The following is a 19470-nucleotide window of genomic DNA, read 5'->3' as shown; positions in this document are numbered from 1 at the left end:
AAGGAGGAGGAGGAGGAGGAGGAGGAGGAGGAGAAGAATGAAGAAAGAACAAAGAATTGGAGTATTGGAGGGCCTGAGAAACTGGAGGTCAGCCTGGAGCAGCAGAAAGCACCCTTGAGTTGGGAAGAGCTGGTTTTGAACCCCTGCTAGGCATGCTCTAGCTCTGTGTCTCCAGGAGTTAGGCAGCATCTTGAACCGACGTGCAGGGAAATAATAATGCTAACTTTGAGGATTAAGAGAGATACTGAACCTGCAGTGTCTGACCTAGCGTGTAGCTTCTCAGCTAGATAGTCGGTAATGGGAGTGATTGACATGTGTGCTGATCTTACCATGAAGATCCCTGCTCCTCTCTCACCAGGAACGTGTCACAAAATAGAAAGTATGGCTTCTAGGCAGGATTGGGAAGACCCAGAAAGGGGAGGGCATTCCAGGTAGAGGTAAAGAAATATGCAAAGTTGAAAGCATAGAAGAATTTCATGTTTCATTTTTCCTCCCACAGAACTGCTAAAATTGGAACGAATATGGTTAGTGGGTAGAAAAAGTTGAATTAATGTTCCAAAGGAATTATTGTCCTTTTCTTCCACCACCCCAGTTTTCCATGTGAACCTAGAAAATAGGAAATACGGGAAACTTCCTGGTCTGCGCATGGTTCTTTACTTCTATTTTTTAAACACCTATTATTTTTCACTGTGGCATTAGTCCTGATACGGCCTTAGATAGGCAAGCTGTGTGTGAGGTCCTTATTGAACTTGCATACTTTGCCATAATGCAATTCACGGTGCACCCCTAAGTCCAGAACCTTCTCTTGCAACTTCAATCACTGCCTGACAAGCAGCCTTTTGGGCCTGGAGCTCACCTCCAGCTCATCTCCCTGGGTTAGGCGTCTTTGTAGGGAGGACGGAGATTTAGGGACTCTCTCAAGTTTCACACAACTGACTTTGTTCTTTCATTTTTATTAAAAGACAGACCTTTATTTTAAAAGAACTGCAACTTTGGCCGGGTGCGGTGGCTGATGCCTGTAATCCCAGTACTTTGGGAGGCTGAGGTGGGCAGATCACGAGGTCAGGAGATCAAGACCACCCTGGCCCCTGGCCAAGATGGCACATGGTGAAATCCCATCTCCACTAAAATACAAAAAATTAATGGGGTGTGCTGGCCCATGCCCATAGTCCCAGCTACTCGGGAGACTGAGGCAGGAGAATCGCTTGAATCTGGGAGGTGGAAGTTCCAGTGAACCAAGATGCCGCCACTGCACTCCAGCCTGGTGACACAGCAAGACTCCATCTCAAAACAAAACAAAAATTACAACTTTGAGGAGAAACAGTAGGAGTGTATCTAATTTATCTAAGGCCACTCCTTAGATAAATTTCAGCAAGTGTGGCTCTGTGTGTGTGTAGGGCCTTCAATACTTTAATGAGACTAGCCCAAGATGTAGGAAAACCATCCATTCCCAGTAACTCAAGAGAAAAGAGTCTCAGTTCCATTTACCATTTCTTCCTCCTCTCTGACATGCAGGGCGGGTCATGCGGAGGCTGTAGCCAAGGACGAGGTGTGTGCGGCTGTTGCCTGGACCTTTGTCCAATCCACGTCGACATTTGAGGAATCACAGCGTGTGGTATGTGAATTGCAATGAGACTTTACCACTGTATTAGGAATGTAAAGGAGGTAACTGAAAACAAACAGAACTCACAAGGCAATGGCTGATATAGAATTCGGGCAATTGGGTTCTTTTGTACCAGTAATTTCTTGCTGTTTTTAATGCTTACATGCTTCCGTTGTATGCCCTTGTCCAGTCAATTACCTATACTTGTTAAATTCATACATCAACTATTACTTTTTCTTATATCTTTATACTGATGAGAACATTGCCTATCATCTAAATATTTCATAAATGAACTGAACCAAGCAGAGAACTTGATCCAAAAAATATAGTTATGTTTAATTTCCTAATTCTTCTCTTGTTATGCTTACGTGGTGTTTTCTGAATTTCAAAGTCCTCCCACTCCTACTCTTTCACTTGAGCCTGAGTGAGGCCACATTGTAGACACGGTTGGCTCTCTTTAAGCCCTTCAGTACCCTGTGAGAAAGTTGCCACCATCCCTTTTAGACATGAGGAAACTGAGGCAGAGGGAGGTCGGACGGGTAGCCAGAGGTGCACGGACTTCAGAGCTTACCGCCAATCAAAGCCCCATTTTGAGGATGTAGTTTCCTTTTTCCATGGACGCACATCTTTGGGAATCATTTGAAATCTATCTTAGACGTAACTGTGTAAATTTTCAGCTGCATGAAAGAGTGGCATTGACTGACCACGTGTAGGTTCGAGGTCTGGGCAGCCCTGACTGCCTGGGGACGTTGAGGCAGACTCTCAGCTTCTGTGACCTTCACTTTCTCTTCCAATTAAGAGTGAGTGGAATTGAGAAATGCTACAAATTTAATTTCCAGCAAGACTGAGAAGTAAACCAATCTGTTGGACCCAATGTCCTCTATTTGCTACACAACTAATTTTTAATTGTTCAAAAATTATACTTTTCAAGGCATCATCTCTGTACTCTCTTACTTTTGGTGTCAGTATCTTTAGCAACTTATCCTCTCAATGTCATTCTTTGCATTAACATCAAACTGCCAGAGAGACCAAGTTTTTAAGCTTCTATTTTCTTTACATAATTAGCGTATGTCCATTGTAGAAAAATTGGAATATTAAAATAATAGATAACACAATTTTTTAAAGCACTGGAAATTCAAAAATTTGGTGACAACCACCATTAGTATGTTGATTTAAAATTCAAGACTGATTTCTTTGACAGTCTTCATTAAGATTTTAAATTAATGTGAGTCAAACTACCATTTGTTCTTTACTCCTTTTTCCCTTTAAGCATCACATGTATCTTTCTGTAAGAAAAGCTACTTTTTTTGGGGGGGTGGGGTGGACTCTGACTCTGTCACCCAGGCTGGAGTGCAGTGGCACAATCTTGGCTCACCACAACCTCTGCCTTCCAGGTTCAAGGTATTCTTCTGCCTCAGCCTCCCAAGTAGCTAGGGTAACTGGCACATGCCACCACACCTGGCTAATTTTTCTATTTTTCTATTCTGGTCTCGAATTCCTGACCTCAAGTGATCTGCCCACCTTGGTTTCCCAAAGTGCTGAGATTACAGGTGTGAACCACTGCACCTAGCCTGAAGAACTACTTTTCTGTTACCTTATTTTGTTCTGTTACCTTGTCTAGCATTCTACTATTATTATGGATATACATAATAATGGATTATGGAATAATTGATTATATGGATATACAGAATTCTACAGTATTATGGATATACTGAAATATACTTCATCAATTCTCTATTGTAATTTCATAAGTTGGATTTTTAAACTTTTGCCTTATAAACACGGTTTTAATAACTATTCTTCACCTAAAACCTTTCACACTGTTAATGATTTTCTTAAGATAAATTCACAGTAGAATTTCTTGATTCAAGACTTGTACATTTTGATACTTTTGAGAAGGGTAATATCTTTACAATCCTGCTGCATTTCATGTGTGGTCATATCACTGCATATCCTCTGCTATTGAAAACACAGCTAACCATCCAATGTTTGAATGGTCTGCCATTACACATAGAAGTGTTATAAATTCAACCTTAAGAGAAAACTAATCTCATAGCACAAATTTAGTTTTGTAAAGGCTAAAAATGTATTTCAAAATATCTTCTAAATTCTCATAAACTCAGCTAAAAATCTGACACTTTTTTGTTCTTTTGTTCGTATATAAAATCAATGTATGAAGCACCTACTATGTGCAATACACTGTGTGAGGCAGTGGTGACATGCAAATGATAGAACATGACCCAGCTTTTTAGAAGTCCACCTTTTAGTTGCAGAATCCACACTTATATTGAGTCTCTGATACACGGTATGAAAAGTATAATGTATTTACTTTAAAAATGAAATCTCAGTATAAGCAATTTGATACAGTGACTATTACTGTTTCTGATGTGTAACTCTGAGAATTTCGAGATCCACTACCATTAAAGAAAGCTAGGACTGTGTCCGTTATACTAAACTCCAGAGTGCACGACAGAAGCATTTCTGCCCCATGCCACCTACCCCTAAAAGAAGCCTTTTACTGCTTCTTGAATATTTCCAGGAATAGATAGCTTACAACTCAACAAGGCAGCTCATTCCATTGTTGGATTGTGTCAAGGGTTTGAATATTATTCAGTTTTATAATAGGCACCTGTTGTTCTTACTTTCAGCCTCTGGAGAGATACAGACTATGTCTAATTCAATTCAATGTAATGGATATATGTTAAGGATCTACTATGTTCAGAACATGTTCTAGGTTCTATGGGCTAATTTCTATTTCCTATGACAGTATTTTCAATATTTGATTATAGTTTTTCTAAATATGCAAGTTAACAAGTTCACCCCATTCAAGGAAATTGGATCATTAATATAAGTCTGCTAAATCTCTATAAAGCAATACATTTTGGCCTCAGTTGTTGACCACTTGCACGAGCTAGTTGGAAATAATTTTATAATCAATCAGGAAGACACAGGCATTTACTCCTCCCACTTCTGTACATATTACCAACAATTTTATTAAAAAGAAAACAAAAGTCATTTGCCCCACACTATTACTAGTTATGACATGAAAAATCATGCCACGTGCATTAGTTCATTCTCACACTGCCATGAAGAAATACCCGATAATTTATAAAGAAAAGAGGTTTAATTGACTCACAGTTATGCATGGCTGGGAAGGTCTCAGGAAACTTACAATCATGGCAGAAGGCAAAGCCGAAGAAAAGTATCTTCTTCACAGGAAGGAGAAGTGCTGAGCAAAGGGGAAAAAGCCCCTAATAAAACCATCAGATATCATGAGAATTTACTCACTAACATGAGAACAGCATGGGGTAACCACCCCCATGATTCAATTACCTCCCACCAGGTCCATCCCATGACATGTGGGGATTATGAGAACTACAATTCAAGAGGAGATTTGGGTGGGGACACAGCCAACCATATCACCATGGTTGTGTACATTTGGCATAAAACAGCCCACATCAAAAGATGGAAAACCTAGTGTTTCCCCTGTGGCGGCACCCGGGCAAGCCACCAGCCTTCTCTAAACCTCGGCCACTTCATCAATTAAATGAAGGAATTAGAAATCTTTGAGGAGACTTAAATTACAATATTTTATGATGAAATTTTGTGTTTGGGGTTCTGGGCTTTAGATCACAAAGCTCTGGATGCCTCTCACGTTATGGTTTGTTTGGTTGAAGCTTCCTTTCCACCTCCTGATGGGGTCTAACCCTGCTGCAATGCTGCATGCACGTGGTCACCCTGCACACACTTCTGCACTGCAGCCTTGTCCTACGAAGCTGACGTATGTTACCTGACTTCCTCCTTAAAATAACACTAGGGAAGGAAACATTATCATCCCCATTTTGAGCAGGAGAGACCTGAGGCAGAGCATTATATAATGTGCACAAGGGCAGATAGAAGAAGTTTAGTTTGGTTTAAAAGGCACCCCATAGCCTCAGCTCCTGATTTCTGTCTTATATGGAATGGGCAGGTGAATGCCTTTACTCCTCCAGATTTTTAACTCCAAATAGTTTGTTGGAGTTGGTTCACTTGGTTGTCTTGGAGATGATGCGTATTACCAAAGCAACTTTGATATGCAAGAAAATAAAGCAATAGCAACAAATCAACAATGCATAAAGCTGTGAACCAGGCAACCAGGGTATGTATGCAACGTCTAACTAGTGTTTCGTGGTGGATTCACTAAAATGACCTAATTTGACACCATATAAGCAGGAATAGTATATGTTTGAAATCCTCCTTATAGGAAGAAAAACTTCTCAGAAAATCTAATACTTTCTACTTTAGTCCACAAATGAATTTAGTTGTTCATACATGTTTTCTTAATTTTTACTTTAATGTTTTCTGACTGATGACATTTATTGTTTATTTCTTTATTTCCTCATTTCCTAATACCTGATTTTACTACTTCTTATATCCATCTATTTGAAATCCCAGATAATTTTTCTACATCAAAGCTTTCATTTCATTTACCTCTTACCCCATCCTTGACTTTATGCCATGTACTTGTCCTGCTTCTTAAATAGATAAATCACATAAGTACTGTCTGCTGACAAGAGCTTCCTACCTTTCCTAGTTTACATTCTTTGATTATAAGCAGCTAGTGAAAGAAAATCCCAGTGTGCAGTGTTGCCCACTTAAGGGTATATATTAAAAACCCTTATAAACATGGAATGGCAAAATGGAAATACCTTGAAGGCTGACACTCAATCCAAAACTACCCAGCCAACAAACTTGAAGGTAAAGTTGAACTGAGAGGGAAAAGCAACCTGGGTATGGAACAGGTGTTGGTTGACATTTGAGGAATAATATTGATTCCTTCCTTCCTTCTTTCCTTCCTTCTTTTTCCTTCCTTCTTTCCTTCCTTCCTTCCTTCCCTCCCTCCCTCTCTCCCTCCTTCCTTCCTTCCTTCCTTCCTTTCTTCTTCTCTCCTTCTCTCTCTCCCTTCCTCCTTCCCTCCCTGTTTCTCTCTTCTTGCTCCACTTTTTTCTTCCTTCCTCCTGGACTCTACCTCTCTTTTTCCTCCCCTCCCCTTCCCTTCCCTCCTCCACCTTTCCCTCTTTCTCCTTCTCCTCCTCTTCTTCTTCTCCTTCTTCCTCTTCCATGTTGAATGGCTGAATCATTATAATAATTCTTTGCTATGTAAGAAGGCATTATTGTCCTCCATACTTTGAACTATCATCACAATCAGACACAGCCTTGAAATATAGGAAAAGTAGATACCATCAGCCTGTATATAATCTTAAACCACAAAACCAAGGGAGTTTTGTCCTCTATACCCAGAACTTCATAGTGGCCTTACAGCATCACAATTGTTAAGACTCTGAGAAATGGTAAATAGCTGAAACAAAGCTCCATTGAGGAGAGCTCTCCTTTTATTTTAAGAATCCTCTTAAGTAGTGTGGGGTGAAAGATAACAGCAGAGCTGGTCCAGGGCCTCCCAGATGCCGCTTGCATCTCAGAGACATAGGCTCATGGGGCAGGGAGTACAGAGCCCTAGTACAGGTAACTCCCAGAGCTGGGCAAGGGAGAGCATGGTGAAGAAGTTAGAACAAGAGAAAGAGAGGGGCCTTTTGTTCTTGGTAAGTTCCTGTGTTGTGTTCATCCCCCCTTTAGGTGACGTGGCGCTGGGCTCAAGGGGACACTTTGTCCCCTTCATAGTCACCACTGTCCTACTGTTTCCCTTAAGAAGAAATATATGGCATTAAAATATAGTCAGGAAAAATATAACTTTATACATTAGATTTACCACTGAAGTTTAAAGCATCGACTATTTAAAATGTCTACATGATATTACATAATTACTGTTGATTTAAGTATGTTAATAATGTCCTGCTTGTGTTTAAAAGTAAAGCTCTAATATGTTAGATATGCACACTGAAACATCGGTAGGCAAAATTATATGATTTCTGGAATTTTCTTCAAAATAATATAGAAATGGTTATCAAATGGGGGTCTAGATGAGTGACAGCGGCCAAACTACATTTTTGTAAATGATGGGCATATGGGCTTATTATACTGTTCTCTTTAAAATTTTGTGTCTCTTTAAAATTCTCCATACTTAAAAGCTTCAATAAATGCAAAGTTGTGTAACAGTAGCAGAAGAGGGATCTCTATACCAGACTGGCAGGAAATAAATCCAACTTTCTACCACTGTACGTCTGAGGGTAAATTTTCCTCTCTGCCTCTCAGTTTCATTTTCTGCAAAATGAGGATAATAGTAGCCACGAACTCTTGGAATCATTGTGGAGATCACATGAGTTGCTGTGTGTCACATGTTACACGTACACAACACATGTAGGTCACATTAGTGCTTTGTGCATAGCACACATATGGCCACTACCATTAACTCATAAAAGTAAAAAAGTTTGTTTTTACTTTCCGCTTTAAATTTCTTAGATTGACAATTGTCATATAGGAAAAAAAGTCTACTTTTATATATGAAAAGTATTTTGGAATTAATAATTACCTTTTCTATTTTGCAATCAAAAGCAGAAATAACTTAGTAATGACTTTTCTGTCACTTGTAACATTGGATGGATTTCTAAAGATATTCAAAGACATTATTGTTTTAAATTTTGCTAGAATAGACTATAGTTCTTTTCCTTCGAATTAGGATACGCTAATTGATTAGGTAGCTTAGCCATAACACTGGCTGTATCGTGGATTTTTCTTTCTTTTTTATTCTATTGCAAAGGGTAGAAAACTCCATTTTTTTCTATAATTACAATTGTTATATGACCATTTGTAGTTTACCTTTACATAACACCTGAAGGGCAGTAACTTTATAGCTGCTTAATCCTGTAATTCTTTCTTTTCCACACTATTTAAATTCTAACTCATCCCTGTTATAGGAAAGGAACCAGTTGCGGGACTCTGGACAACTTTATTTTCTAAAGAATCCACTTTCACTGATAAACACAGTGAAGGCTGTGGAAACATGACCATGTATGTAACTGCGGGTGTTGACTGTTCCCTCCGTTCTGGCCATGGTGCACCTGTGTGCAGTCTGTGTTCCCTTCGCTCCCGTATGGGACAACCGGTTCACCCGTGGGACCCCGTCATCCTTTACTTGATGGGAGGCAACAGAAGTGGTTCCCACAAGGTCACCCTTGAGCAAATGTTTTGTACAAATCACCCTCGGGTATGAAGGGTGAAAAGATGATAAAGATTAAGCATTTTGGAAAATCAAAATCGGGGCCAGGTGTGGTGGCTTGTGCCTGTAATCCCAGCACTTTGGGAGGCTGAGGCAGGTGGATCATGAGGTCAGGAGATCAAGACCATCCTGGCTAACACGGTGAAACCCCGCCTCTACCAAAAAATACAAAAATTTAGCCGGGCGTGGTGGCAGGTGCCTGTAGTCCCAGTTACTGGGGAGGCTGAGGCAGGAGAATGGCGTGAACCTGGGAGGCGGAGCTTGCAGTGAGCCGAGATCACACCATGCACTCCAGCCTGGGCGAGAGAGCAAGACTCCGTATCAAAAAGAAAAAAAAAAAAAGAAGAAGATCAGAAGGAGGCAGGAGTGGGACTCCATCTCAAAAAAAGAAAAAAACAAACAAAAACAAAACAAAAAAGAATCAATTGGAATTCTGCAGGTGAAGTAAAGCCAAACAGAAATCACACATGCGTGGTGCTGTGGTCAAGCACCATGGGCTCTGGGGGCAGGAGTGTTCGTTTGGATGCACAGGCCCACGGGGGCTTCCCGGGAAGTGTGGAGTAACAGGCTCCAGCATCTGATATGGAGGCAAGAGAGAATCATGAGGAGGAGGTAGAAAGCGGGCAAATGGAAAATGGAAACAACAGTCTTGTATGCACCTGCAGAGGGTGAGATTCAAGGAGCCCTCTGTCTAAAATGAAGGCATGGTAACTTGAATTCAGCCTTCCCAAGCTGCTTTTTGGTGGCTTGGCTGCTGACACCATCATTGCACATGACAAATAGCCTTAGAGCTTGCAGAGCAGGAAGACGTCAGGAGGACCAGGGTGAAGGGAAACTAACAAACCCAGACAGATAACTGGGGTCTTCCTGGTTCTCTATAGCTCTCCCCGTCCCCCAACCTTGGATTCCTGAAACCATTTCTCTGTGTGATTGTAAAGACTTTATCAATTAACTGACATATTTGTAAGATTTTAAAGAACTGTCTGATCCACAGCCCAATGAGTTAAATAATTATGATAGGCGGAATCGAGACACCTCAGTATCCCGTAACGAGTTATCATGGTCCTGGTTGAATGAGGACCTGTCCGCTCAGGGTCGTGTCAGGGATAGGCCCTGAGAAATGTGTGAAAGTACCACACAGGCACGCAAAGGTACACAACCAGCTCTCAGAGCATAGTCTCTGCAGTGTGTGGACATCGGACATGGATTACAACAGACCTTTCCTAGCAAAAAGATTCACTCTTTTGAAAGGAAGCCTGAAACCTTGCTCCACTTCACAGGGATCCTGAGGACCTATTACTCACACACCACTGTGTATGGTGGGCCAGGCACAGAGCTCTGAATGCTCACATTCCACCAAGAAACACAACAGACAAATAAAAAACACAACTCCATAAAGCAACAAACACAAGGCAGGGTAGTTTTTCAGGCAGAGAGGAGAGACCCGCTGGGGCAAGGTGGGGGTTGATCTCGTTTGGGAATGGCACTGAAAAATACGTAGGTCTTTCCCAGGCAGAGGAGGTTGGCTGGGACTTTCCCTTGAGGACAAGAACAAGGCGTGGAGGTGTGAAAGAATAGGTTGGTTATGTGTGGAAGGTTAAGGTGGAAAGATGGGCTGAGATGAGGCTGGGAAGACGTCATCCCATGCAAAGCTCACTGAAGTGTATCTTGGCGGCAACAGGAAGCATGCTCAGTGGATATGTGGAAAGTTTTCATGGTACATATTGAAATGAAAAGAAAGTAACGCTTACATTCCATGGACAAGGTAGAGAAGACCTCTCAGAGCAGGAGCTGGTGTTTTGAAGGGGCAACTTAGGGCAGGATGCAGCGCACTGGCCTGAGCTCACAGCAGGTGTGAAAAGACCTCCAGGAAATCACTTTCCCTCTCCCGGTTTTGTTCTTCCCATTCAACAGCATCCAAATCGCCCAGCGGGGGCACTGGGGCTGGGTGCGTCATACATAGGTAGGATGATTTCTGACATCCTGTGACCGGAAGTAGCTCCCAGTGCTGAAACCACAGAGCACAGAATGGATTTTAAGGTAGTAGCTTCATCCTTTCTGGTTTGACCAGTGCTTTTAGATGAAGTTCCTGCCCAGAATGGCCCCAGCGATGTGAGAGTCTCACATTGACCAGTGCTTTTAGATGAAGTTCCTGCCCAGAATGGCCCCAGCGATGTGAGAGTCTCACATGCAGTTTGTTTTCACATGACTGCTATAACAGGCACGTACACACACACACACACACACACACCATTTTATTATTACATTTTCTTGAAATTTCTTTCCAAACGTGTCTATCCATTTATCCTCCAAGGCCTGGCTCAGTGGCTGTCCAAGGTGACATCCGACCACCAGCACTCTCCAGCTGTGGTCCCCGCCCCAAGCCCGCACACCGGCTCCGGCTGACTTTACTGCACTTGCTCATGCTCCAGGTGCAACACTGCCCTTGTCTCAGTGTGTGGCCATCAGCTTTCCTTGTTCCAGCCCCCTCATAGCACTACACAGGGATCAATACGTGTTTGCTGAGCCTCACAGCTCTCCGAGTGGAGGCTCTGGGAGTCTCATGGAATGACCCCTGGACCAGCTTACAGGCTGGCTTGAGTCAGGCTCTGCCCATGCTTTGGGAGGGCTTCATCACCACTTCTCCTCTATCTTGCCGTGGCATGCTTTAAAAGTGCTCTGAAACAGTGAGTGTAAGGAGACATTTTACAAGGTCTACAATTAAGATTCCTATGCCAAGTGATGTTATTAGAAACATAGTTCATTGCAACTGTGTAGCTGGAGCTAATACTGCTTATTTTAGAAATATGTTTTAAGGACACTATTTCTTCTTTCTCAGCCTACTCCCCTTAGTCCAAGAAATTGCTTTAGATAAAAACAAGTCCAAATCTCCTGAAACAAAAATGCTTCCAATACTGGTAAGAGAAGCTAAGAGTGTTCACATATTATGAGTGATTAAGAATGTCCCTTTATCTGTTTTCCTAAATGTTTTAGGAAAAAAAAATCAGTTTATGTTGTAAGTAAATTCCAGTGACATTTGAGTGCTTTGAATGCACTTCCTTCCCTCCCTCCTTCCCTTCCTTCTTTCCTTCCTTCCTTCCTTCCATCCTTCCCTCTCTTTCTTGTCATAGGTTTCAATTGATATGTAATAGTCGTAAATATTGTGGAGTTACGTGTGATGTTTTCATACATGTACGTTGCATGTGACGTTTTCCTACATGTATGTTACATGTGATGTTTTCCTATATGTATGTTACATGTGGTGTTTTCATGCATGTACATTACACGTGATGTTTTCATGCATGCACGTTACATGTGATGTTTTCATGCATGTACGTTATGTGTGATGTTTTCATGCATCCACGTTACATGTGGTGTTTTCATGCATGTACGTTATGTGTGATGTTTTCATGCATGCACGTTACATGTGATGTTTTCATGCATGTACGTTATGTGTGATGTTTTCATGCATCCACGTTACATGTGGTGTTTTCATGCATGTACGTTATGTGTGATGTTTTCATGCATGCACGTTACATGTGATGTTTTCATGCATGTACGTTATGTGTGATGTTTTCATGCATCCACGTTACATGTGGTGTTTTCATGCATGTACGTTATGTGTGATGTTTTCATGCATGCACGTTACATGTGATGTTTTCATGCATGTACGTTATGTGTGATGTTTTCATGCATCCACGTTACATGTGGTGTTTTCATGCATGTACGTTATGTGTGATGTTTTCATGCATGCACGTTACATGTGATGTTTTCATGCATGTACGTTATGTGTGATGTTTTCATGCATCCACGTTACATGTGGTGTTTTCATGCATGTACGTTATGTGTGATGTTTTCATGCATGCACGTTACATGTGATGTTTTCATGCATGTACGTTATGTGTGATGTTTTCATGCATCCACGTTACATGTGGTGTTTTCATGCATGTACGTTATGTGTGATGTTTTCATGCATGCACGTTACATGTGATGTTTTCATGCATGTACGTTATGTGTGATGTTTTCATGCATCCACGTTACATGTGGTGTTTTCATGCATGTACGTTATGTGTGATGTTTTCATGCATGCACGTTACATGTGATGTTTTCATGCATGTACGTTATGTGTGATGTTTCCATGCATGTACACAATGTGTAATGATCATATCAGGATACTGGTTAACCGTCACCTCAAATGTTTATCTTTTCTGTGTTAGGAACACTACAGTTCTTTTTTTCTAGCTATTTTGAAACGTATAGTAATTATTGTTCATTATGATTTCTCTATGGTGCCTTTCCTTCCTTCTTTGCGCCTTTCTCCTTTTGTTTCTTTTTGTACAAATGTATCATATAGATAATTGAGTATCAGTTCTCTATGCTCATTTGAAAAGTCTTTCGTTAGTGTTCTGTAAGGTCTTTATAGCATTTTTTCTTTTGTATTTTAATAATGGAGACAAAATATTTAAAAATACCAAAAAGAATACGAATTCTAATTTCACCCACAGTAATGTTGTATGTGGGTGATAAAAGCAGCACGTTTACGTTACTGCCTCACCTTCGGACGTGCAAATGGCAGTTGACTTTTCCGGTGAGTTTCCTTCTTGTAACCCAAATTCCCTCCTTAGTAACCTCTCAGATGTGCAGCACTGCAGCCCTCGCAGCTGAGTACTGCCTGCTGCTGCAGCCACTCTGAGGTGCGTGGCCCTGTGCACAGCCCCCCTGCCGTGGGGCAGCTGCCTCTGACACTCACTGCAGGTCCAGGCACTGCCTACAGGCCCTGACTGCGCTGTGCTCCGAGTGGCTTCCCACCCCCTCCAGACACTGGCTCTGGCTGGGCGACCAGGCCAAAGATTGGTCCTTGGGAGGATTCCTATCTGAGGAGGTAGAACATTTAAATCTTCCTGGCATGATCCATTTAAAAAGCTACCAAAACCATAGCCCCAATCCTACAGGAACACGATGGGATTCGAGACTTCTCCCTGGCACCCACTTCCTGTATTGGTCTCTGTTGTTTCCAACTGTCTCATTTATCAGGGGTCATTTCTAGATGTGTTTTAATCCTTAAGGAAAATCCCTGTCCTTACTCATTTTGTTTTTCTTCTCACTCACTATTTAGCATTTTTCTCACTGGCTGAAGGCAGGACCAGGGCCAAAAGGTCCTGCAACATTAAATAAGCCATTAGGCCCCCAGCAGAGGAATGAGGAGGAGCGTTGTTAGGGAAGAGTCCAGAATTGTGGCAGGTGCAGGATACAGCCCACTGAGGGTATGTGGACACAAGGCCGACTTCGGCTTCCCTGAGAGACAGCAAGGGGCCTGGAAGGCACAGGCCCCTGAGAGCTCCTGGGACTGACACTGTCCCAGGATCCCTCCACTGCAGGTGGAGAAGGAGCTAGAGTGGAGAGGAGGGAGCCAGGGGCTGCAGGGGTAGAGGCTACGAGCTGGGGCACCAGGGGTGGAGATGGGAGATGCCTGGAAGCGCTGGAGGTGCAGGGCCACCGGGATTTCCTGACCCAGTGGTCATGGGGTGTGAGAAAGAAGCATCAAGGGTGACTTCCAAGAGCTCCTCTGAGCAGCCAGTGGAATGAAAGCATCATTTGCTCAACTAGAAAGACTGGCGGGAAGCCCTTGGAGGGACACCCAGAGATCAGGTTAGACAGGTTAAGCCAAGACGCCTGCTTTTCATCTAATGGAGAAATCCGTAGTTGAATGTGGACTTCGGGAGTTCAGGGAAGAGGCCTGTGCTGGAGATGATGTTGCTCAAGGAGGGGAGGCAGAAGCTGTTGATTTTGTTCCTGTCCAAACTCACCAATATGCACACACTAAAGTGTGTTCCCCTGAGAGGCCAGTTTATTTTGTTTTTTACTCTTTTCTTATAGTTTGGAATCTGACCATTACATTTTTAAGCAAAGAAATGAGATGGAGAAGTAGCAGTAAAGGGAAGACACCCACCTCTTGGGCAGGTGGCACCTCTGAGAGCACCAGGGCTCAGCAAGGGCTGGGGGAAGGTGAGGCCGGGGAGAGCCTGCTGTGGGTATCCTAGAGGCCCCGAGAACATGAGAGGTCAGGTGGTGCCAGGAGTGGACGATGACAGGGCTGGAACCCAGCAAGCACTGGGAAGAGAGCTGGGCAATAAGGGTGCCTGTCACCTTCGGCTTCAGGCAGGGCAGGGGGGCATTACTGCAGCTGGCGGGAGTGCTGGGTGGGGTGAGGCCTCGCCAGGATCGAGAGTTCAGGTGGCCATGCAGCCTGTGAGTGCCTAAGATCAACAGGCAGAATGAATCACAAGGACACTTTTCTCAGCCTCTAAATTTCTTTGAATTCTGATTCTCCCTTTGAAGATCTGCCATTGATCCACCCACTTAGTAAAAACACTGCGGCTATGGGCTGAACTCTGTGTCCCTCCAGAATTCATATGCTGAAACCTCAAACCCAAGCAGGTGGTTGGGAGTGGAATGAGGTCAGGGGCATGGCACCCTTGTCCAGGGAGCTGGCATTTTTGTGAGCGAAGCCAGAGTGAGGAACGGGTGAGTGTGGACATTTGACAGCCAGGACACAGGCCCTCGCTAGAAACCAAACTTTCTGGCTTCTTGATGTTGCACTTCCTCCTTCTAAAACTGTGAGGAAATGATTTCTGTTGTTTAAACACCCAGCCTATGGCACTTTGTATGGCAGCCCCAGCTGACTCCCAGAACCACCAGATGACCTCAGCACCTTGGCTCAGAGAGGCCATCTGGCCGACAGGCTCTGTGAGTTCCCTCTAGGAGACGTGAAGACAGTTCTGCCTTTAAAGACAAACTGAGACCTGCAGCATAAATTCCTCCCATTCGAATGGGGTGGGAGCTTTTTAAGCCATCCTGTATCAATCACATCATGGCTGACGTGTGTGAACGTTGTTTTAAGAATGCAAGAATTGTCTTTCATTAACTGGAATAAACAAAACGAGAGAGCTCCATAGAGCCTTCCTCAAGTGGGTGTTCTTGGACTGTTTGGGTAACTGAGCTATTACGCCTGGGGTAGGGGTGAGCTCCTCAAATTCTAATTTAAAAATCCATATTGTTGGCATTGTGTCCATTTGTGACCTGCCCAGACTGTTGAAACAGAGAAAAACAAAAGGGTCACTTGTCATTTCCTTGCTATATGTCAGGACCCTTCACTGCAGACATGATTCATGGTGAGAATCCATAAACACAGGTGTACACGCGCAGACACGGGACCTCTCGAGCCAGCACAGGCTGCGGTGTGCTCCCTGGAAGCAGGAAGCGAAGAACACGCAGCCACATCCTTGACACGGGTAAGGAGTTTGTACATTCTGACATAATAAACTCCACAACATGACCAGGAAGGGAAGAGAAATGAAATAGGAGTCAGTGTCAGCTGATTTTTAAAGAGGAAGGTCATGATGAGCAGGATGCTTGGCACTGCTTGGCTCATTCTCGGTGACATCTCTGCAGCCTCAAACTGGCTGGGAGGGGGCGCGGTGTCTGGACTGAGCTGGGGCAGGAGCACCAGGGCAGGCAGAGACTGTGCTGTACTTTCTTTATTAACTACTTTCGCTTGATTATGTATTGTCCTTAATGTCCTTTTATGGCTATACTTAAAGAATCCCTGAATACATGGAGTACCAATTAGGGAGATTGACTGTAATTTTTTCATTGCTTGTGTGTCATTTTTTGGGGCAAATCTCAAGTGTAACAGACCTCTGATTAAGTGACAGATCATTCCCTTCTCTCCCTCTTCTTCCACCCCTCTATCTGGCACATGGTAGAGACTCACAGATAGATTTGCAAAGGGGATAAATTATTTCATGTGAATGTACAAGACACCAAGCTAATGACTAAAGGAATGTGATGAGGCAGATGCAGGCAGCTCTCAGTCCATTGCTGTCTACAAACATTGTGTGAGGCTACCCAGGCTGCTGCAACAAGGCACCAATGACCAGATGGCTTAAACAACAGGCGTCATTTCTCATAGTTCTGGAGGCTCGGAAGTCCAGATTAAGGTGTCTCCACATCTGGTATCTGGCGAGGGCTCCCTTCCTGGGTTGCAGACAATCTCCTCTGGCTGCATCCTCACAAGGTGAAGACGCAGAGCTGCCTCCCTCTTCCTCTTCCTTCTTCAAAGGACTCCAGTCCCTTCATGAAGACTCCACCCTCGTGACCTAATGACTCCCCACATGCCCCACCTCCTGACACCATCACATCAGGGCTCAAGACATGAATTGTGGAGAGACACAATCATTAGTCCACAGCCCGTGTGCCTATGTTGTATATGTGATTTCTAATATTAGATCAGAAGTCACGAAGAACTTTAGAGGCAGAGATAAAGGACTGTATGATTTGGGCATAGCAAGAGATAATTCTGGCTGGGAGAATCAAAGAGGATTGAATGTATGCAAATAGACCCACGGTGATTCTGCCTTCTTGATTGGAGGAAAGACGTTCAGGCAGAAGGCACTACAGAGAAGAAAAGGATCAAGATGTTAAGCAAGACGTGAGAGCCTTGATACCAGGCTGAGCTGTGAGGGCTTGCCGGGGTGCACAAATCCAGGGGCTACTGGAGATTACTGGGCTCATGGATGGCAGATGGCACTTGGCTTCCGAAGCTCAATCTGTTGGGAATCTCCATGGCAGCTTGGAGGGAAGAGCATGTGGAGAGAATGCAAGGCAGAAGTAGGATGGGAGTGAAGGGAACGAGGCTAGCAGCAATGACCTGAAAGTTGCCTGCATATAAAGCACAGGTTACCTCCTGTAACCTTCATGACGTTCATGAGATGGGAAGCGTGCCCCTGTTTTGTAAGAGGGCAAAGACACTGAGAGGTGCTATTGCAGTGCTGCTCAGAATGTGGGCTGCAGCTGAGCAGGGCCACAAGCTCTTTGTAACCCACCATGTCCAGATAAGCGCACAGTCTGAGAATACAGAAGCTTCTGTAACAATTTGACCTTCATACAAATTCAAGGGCATGGTCATTTCTAAAAAGCATTGTAAGGTATCTTATAAAACAATTAGTCTAAAATAAGTGTGTGGGAATCTTTAAAAATCCTCACCCTTTACCTCCAGATAATTTAGAAAGTGTTGAGCGATAGATAGCCTTGGGAGGCCCTGATCACTGAGCTCCAGCCCGGGCCTGTGTGCGCCCCACATGCAGGAGGCTGGGCTGATGAAAGAGACACACAGCTACAAATCTACACATGGCCCCAAATGCTTGGGTGCACCATATAATAATGTCCGCAAAGAGACACCTGCTCAGGTGTGCACTAAAACACGAGTTAATCAAAGTGGCATTTCTATTTGCCTTGTGAATGGGTAATTTGGGGTTTTTCCCTCTTCCCTACAGATTTATCTTCATAATAATATTTTACTTAGGCTAATAACTAAATGAGTTTGAATTCCCTAAACATATAATTCTTGATTTCGAGGCAGGGATGTTGTTAAGGTTCTGCAAACGGAAGGCAGCCCAGGGTTAACAACTGCCACGGGTTATCTCCAAGCCCAAAACACACACCAGTGAGAGCAGCTTGTTATATATTGGAAATTAACGAAAAAGGGAGTTCCTCTTGCCAATTTCTTGGCATGGTTTTCCAGTTGAACTTTCTTACCATTGATTTCCATTTGTGAGTTTATTACTCAGGACAAAAAAGTTTTCAAATGTTTTTTTCTGATTGTTTAATGTTAAACAGCAACTTTTGTTATATGTATTACTATTTTTAGGGTAAGAAATTTATGAATAATTTTCATAGGCTATTTGTGGTCTAAATGTGGAAAAATTGACCTTAAAATAAAATATTTTGCATTTTCATAATAGCTGTTTCCCACTTTACATGTCTTCTCTCTTTTCCACTACGTTCCCCCACATTGATGTGCAAATTTACGAAGCATGACGCCACTCATCTCACTGATTCTTAAGAGCAAAATGTGTGAAAAGTAAATTTCTGTACTGTAGAGGTAAATTACTTTATTATTTCCATACTTCTTATTAGCCCTCATGCCTAGTTAACAATGACAGAAAACCTTATTGATTATTTACGACTCAGGAAATAAGTCCTTCTATCCAAAGTAGACAAATACATGCATCAAATGGATGTGGGCTTGCATGGAATTGGAAAATGGCCTTGTTTTAAACTCTATCTTATCTTATAAGTCTGTTTCTAGCATTTTGGAATTCCCATCTGCTATCTCCCCAAATCCCATCTTTTATTAATACTGATTAGAGAGTAAATCTTCAATGAATATTGAAGTTAGACGTGCAAAGTGGGTATTGGATGCATGACCTTAAAGGAACTTGAATGATGTGGGAGCTTAGGATGTGGTTCTGAAGCCTCTGTCCTTGGTTTTTTCTTATTTGACATACTTGCCCTAAGGATGGTGTCCACTGCATGATTTTAACTCTCATTTTCACAGCCAAATTTCACATCCCTGACTGTAGCTTGACAGAATCCAGGCACCTCCTTGCCAGATATTTCTCCTTCGATGCCCTGGGCTCCTTGAGCTCAGCACACCCTGACCACACTGGGTCTCTTCTTTTGTCTGAGTTCACACTGGCTGGGTTGCACCTTCCCCCTTCAGCCCACCAAGAGGTGAACTGCAAGGCAACCTCGGCCTCCCCTGTGCCCTTCTCCTAAAACCCAGCCATTGAGGAAATCCTGTTGCTTCCATCTGGGGCATTTTTTTTTCTGTCCATTCCTTTATTAGGTTTCATCCTCCTTGTTTCCCCCA

General features: G+C 43.1%; 1 protein-coding gene across 21 annotated transcripts in view; it reads left to right on the top strand.

The window, feature by feature from the left end:
* MYT1L (myelin transcription factor 1 like) overlaps positions 1–19470 on the top strand; it is a 548227-nt gene that overhangs the window by 50151 nt on the left and 478606 nt on the right. For all 21 annotated transcript variants that reach the window (XM_017860335.1, XM_017860329.1, XM_017860334.1 and 18 more), the window contains one exon: positions 1516–1615. The gene's annotated coding sequence lies outside the window, so the exon portion shown is untranslated. The remainder of the gene's footprint in view (positions 1–1515; positions 1616–19470) is intronic.

The sequence above is a fragment of the Rhinopithecus bieti genome, unplaced genomic scaffold, assembly GCF_001698545.2.
Source record: "Rhinopithecus bieti isolate Rb0 unplaced genomic scaffold, ASM169854v2 scaffold_51905, whole genome shotgun sequence".
NCBI lineage: Eukaryota > Metazoa > Chordata > Mammalia > Primates > Cercopithecidae > Rhinopithecus > Rhinopithecus bieti.
Note: the sequence above shows the minus strand (reverse complement) of the source record. Positions and strands in the feature narration are given on the sequence as shown.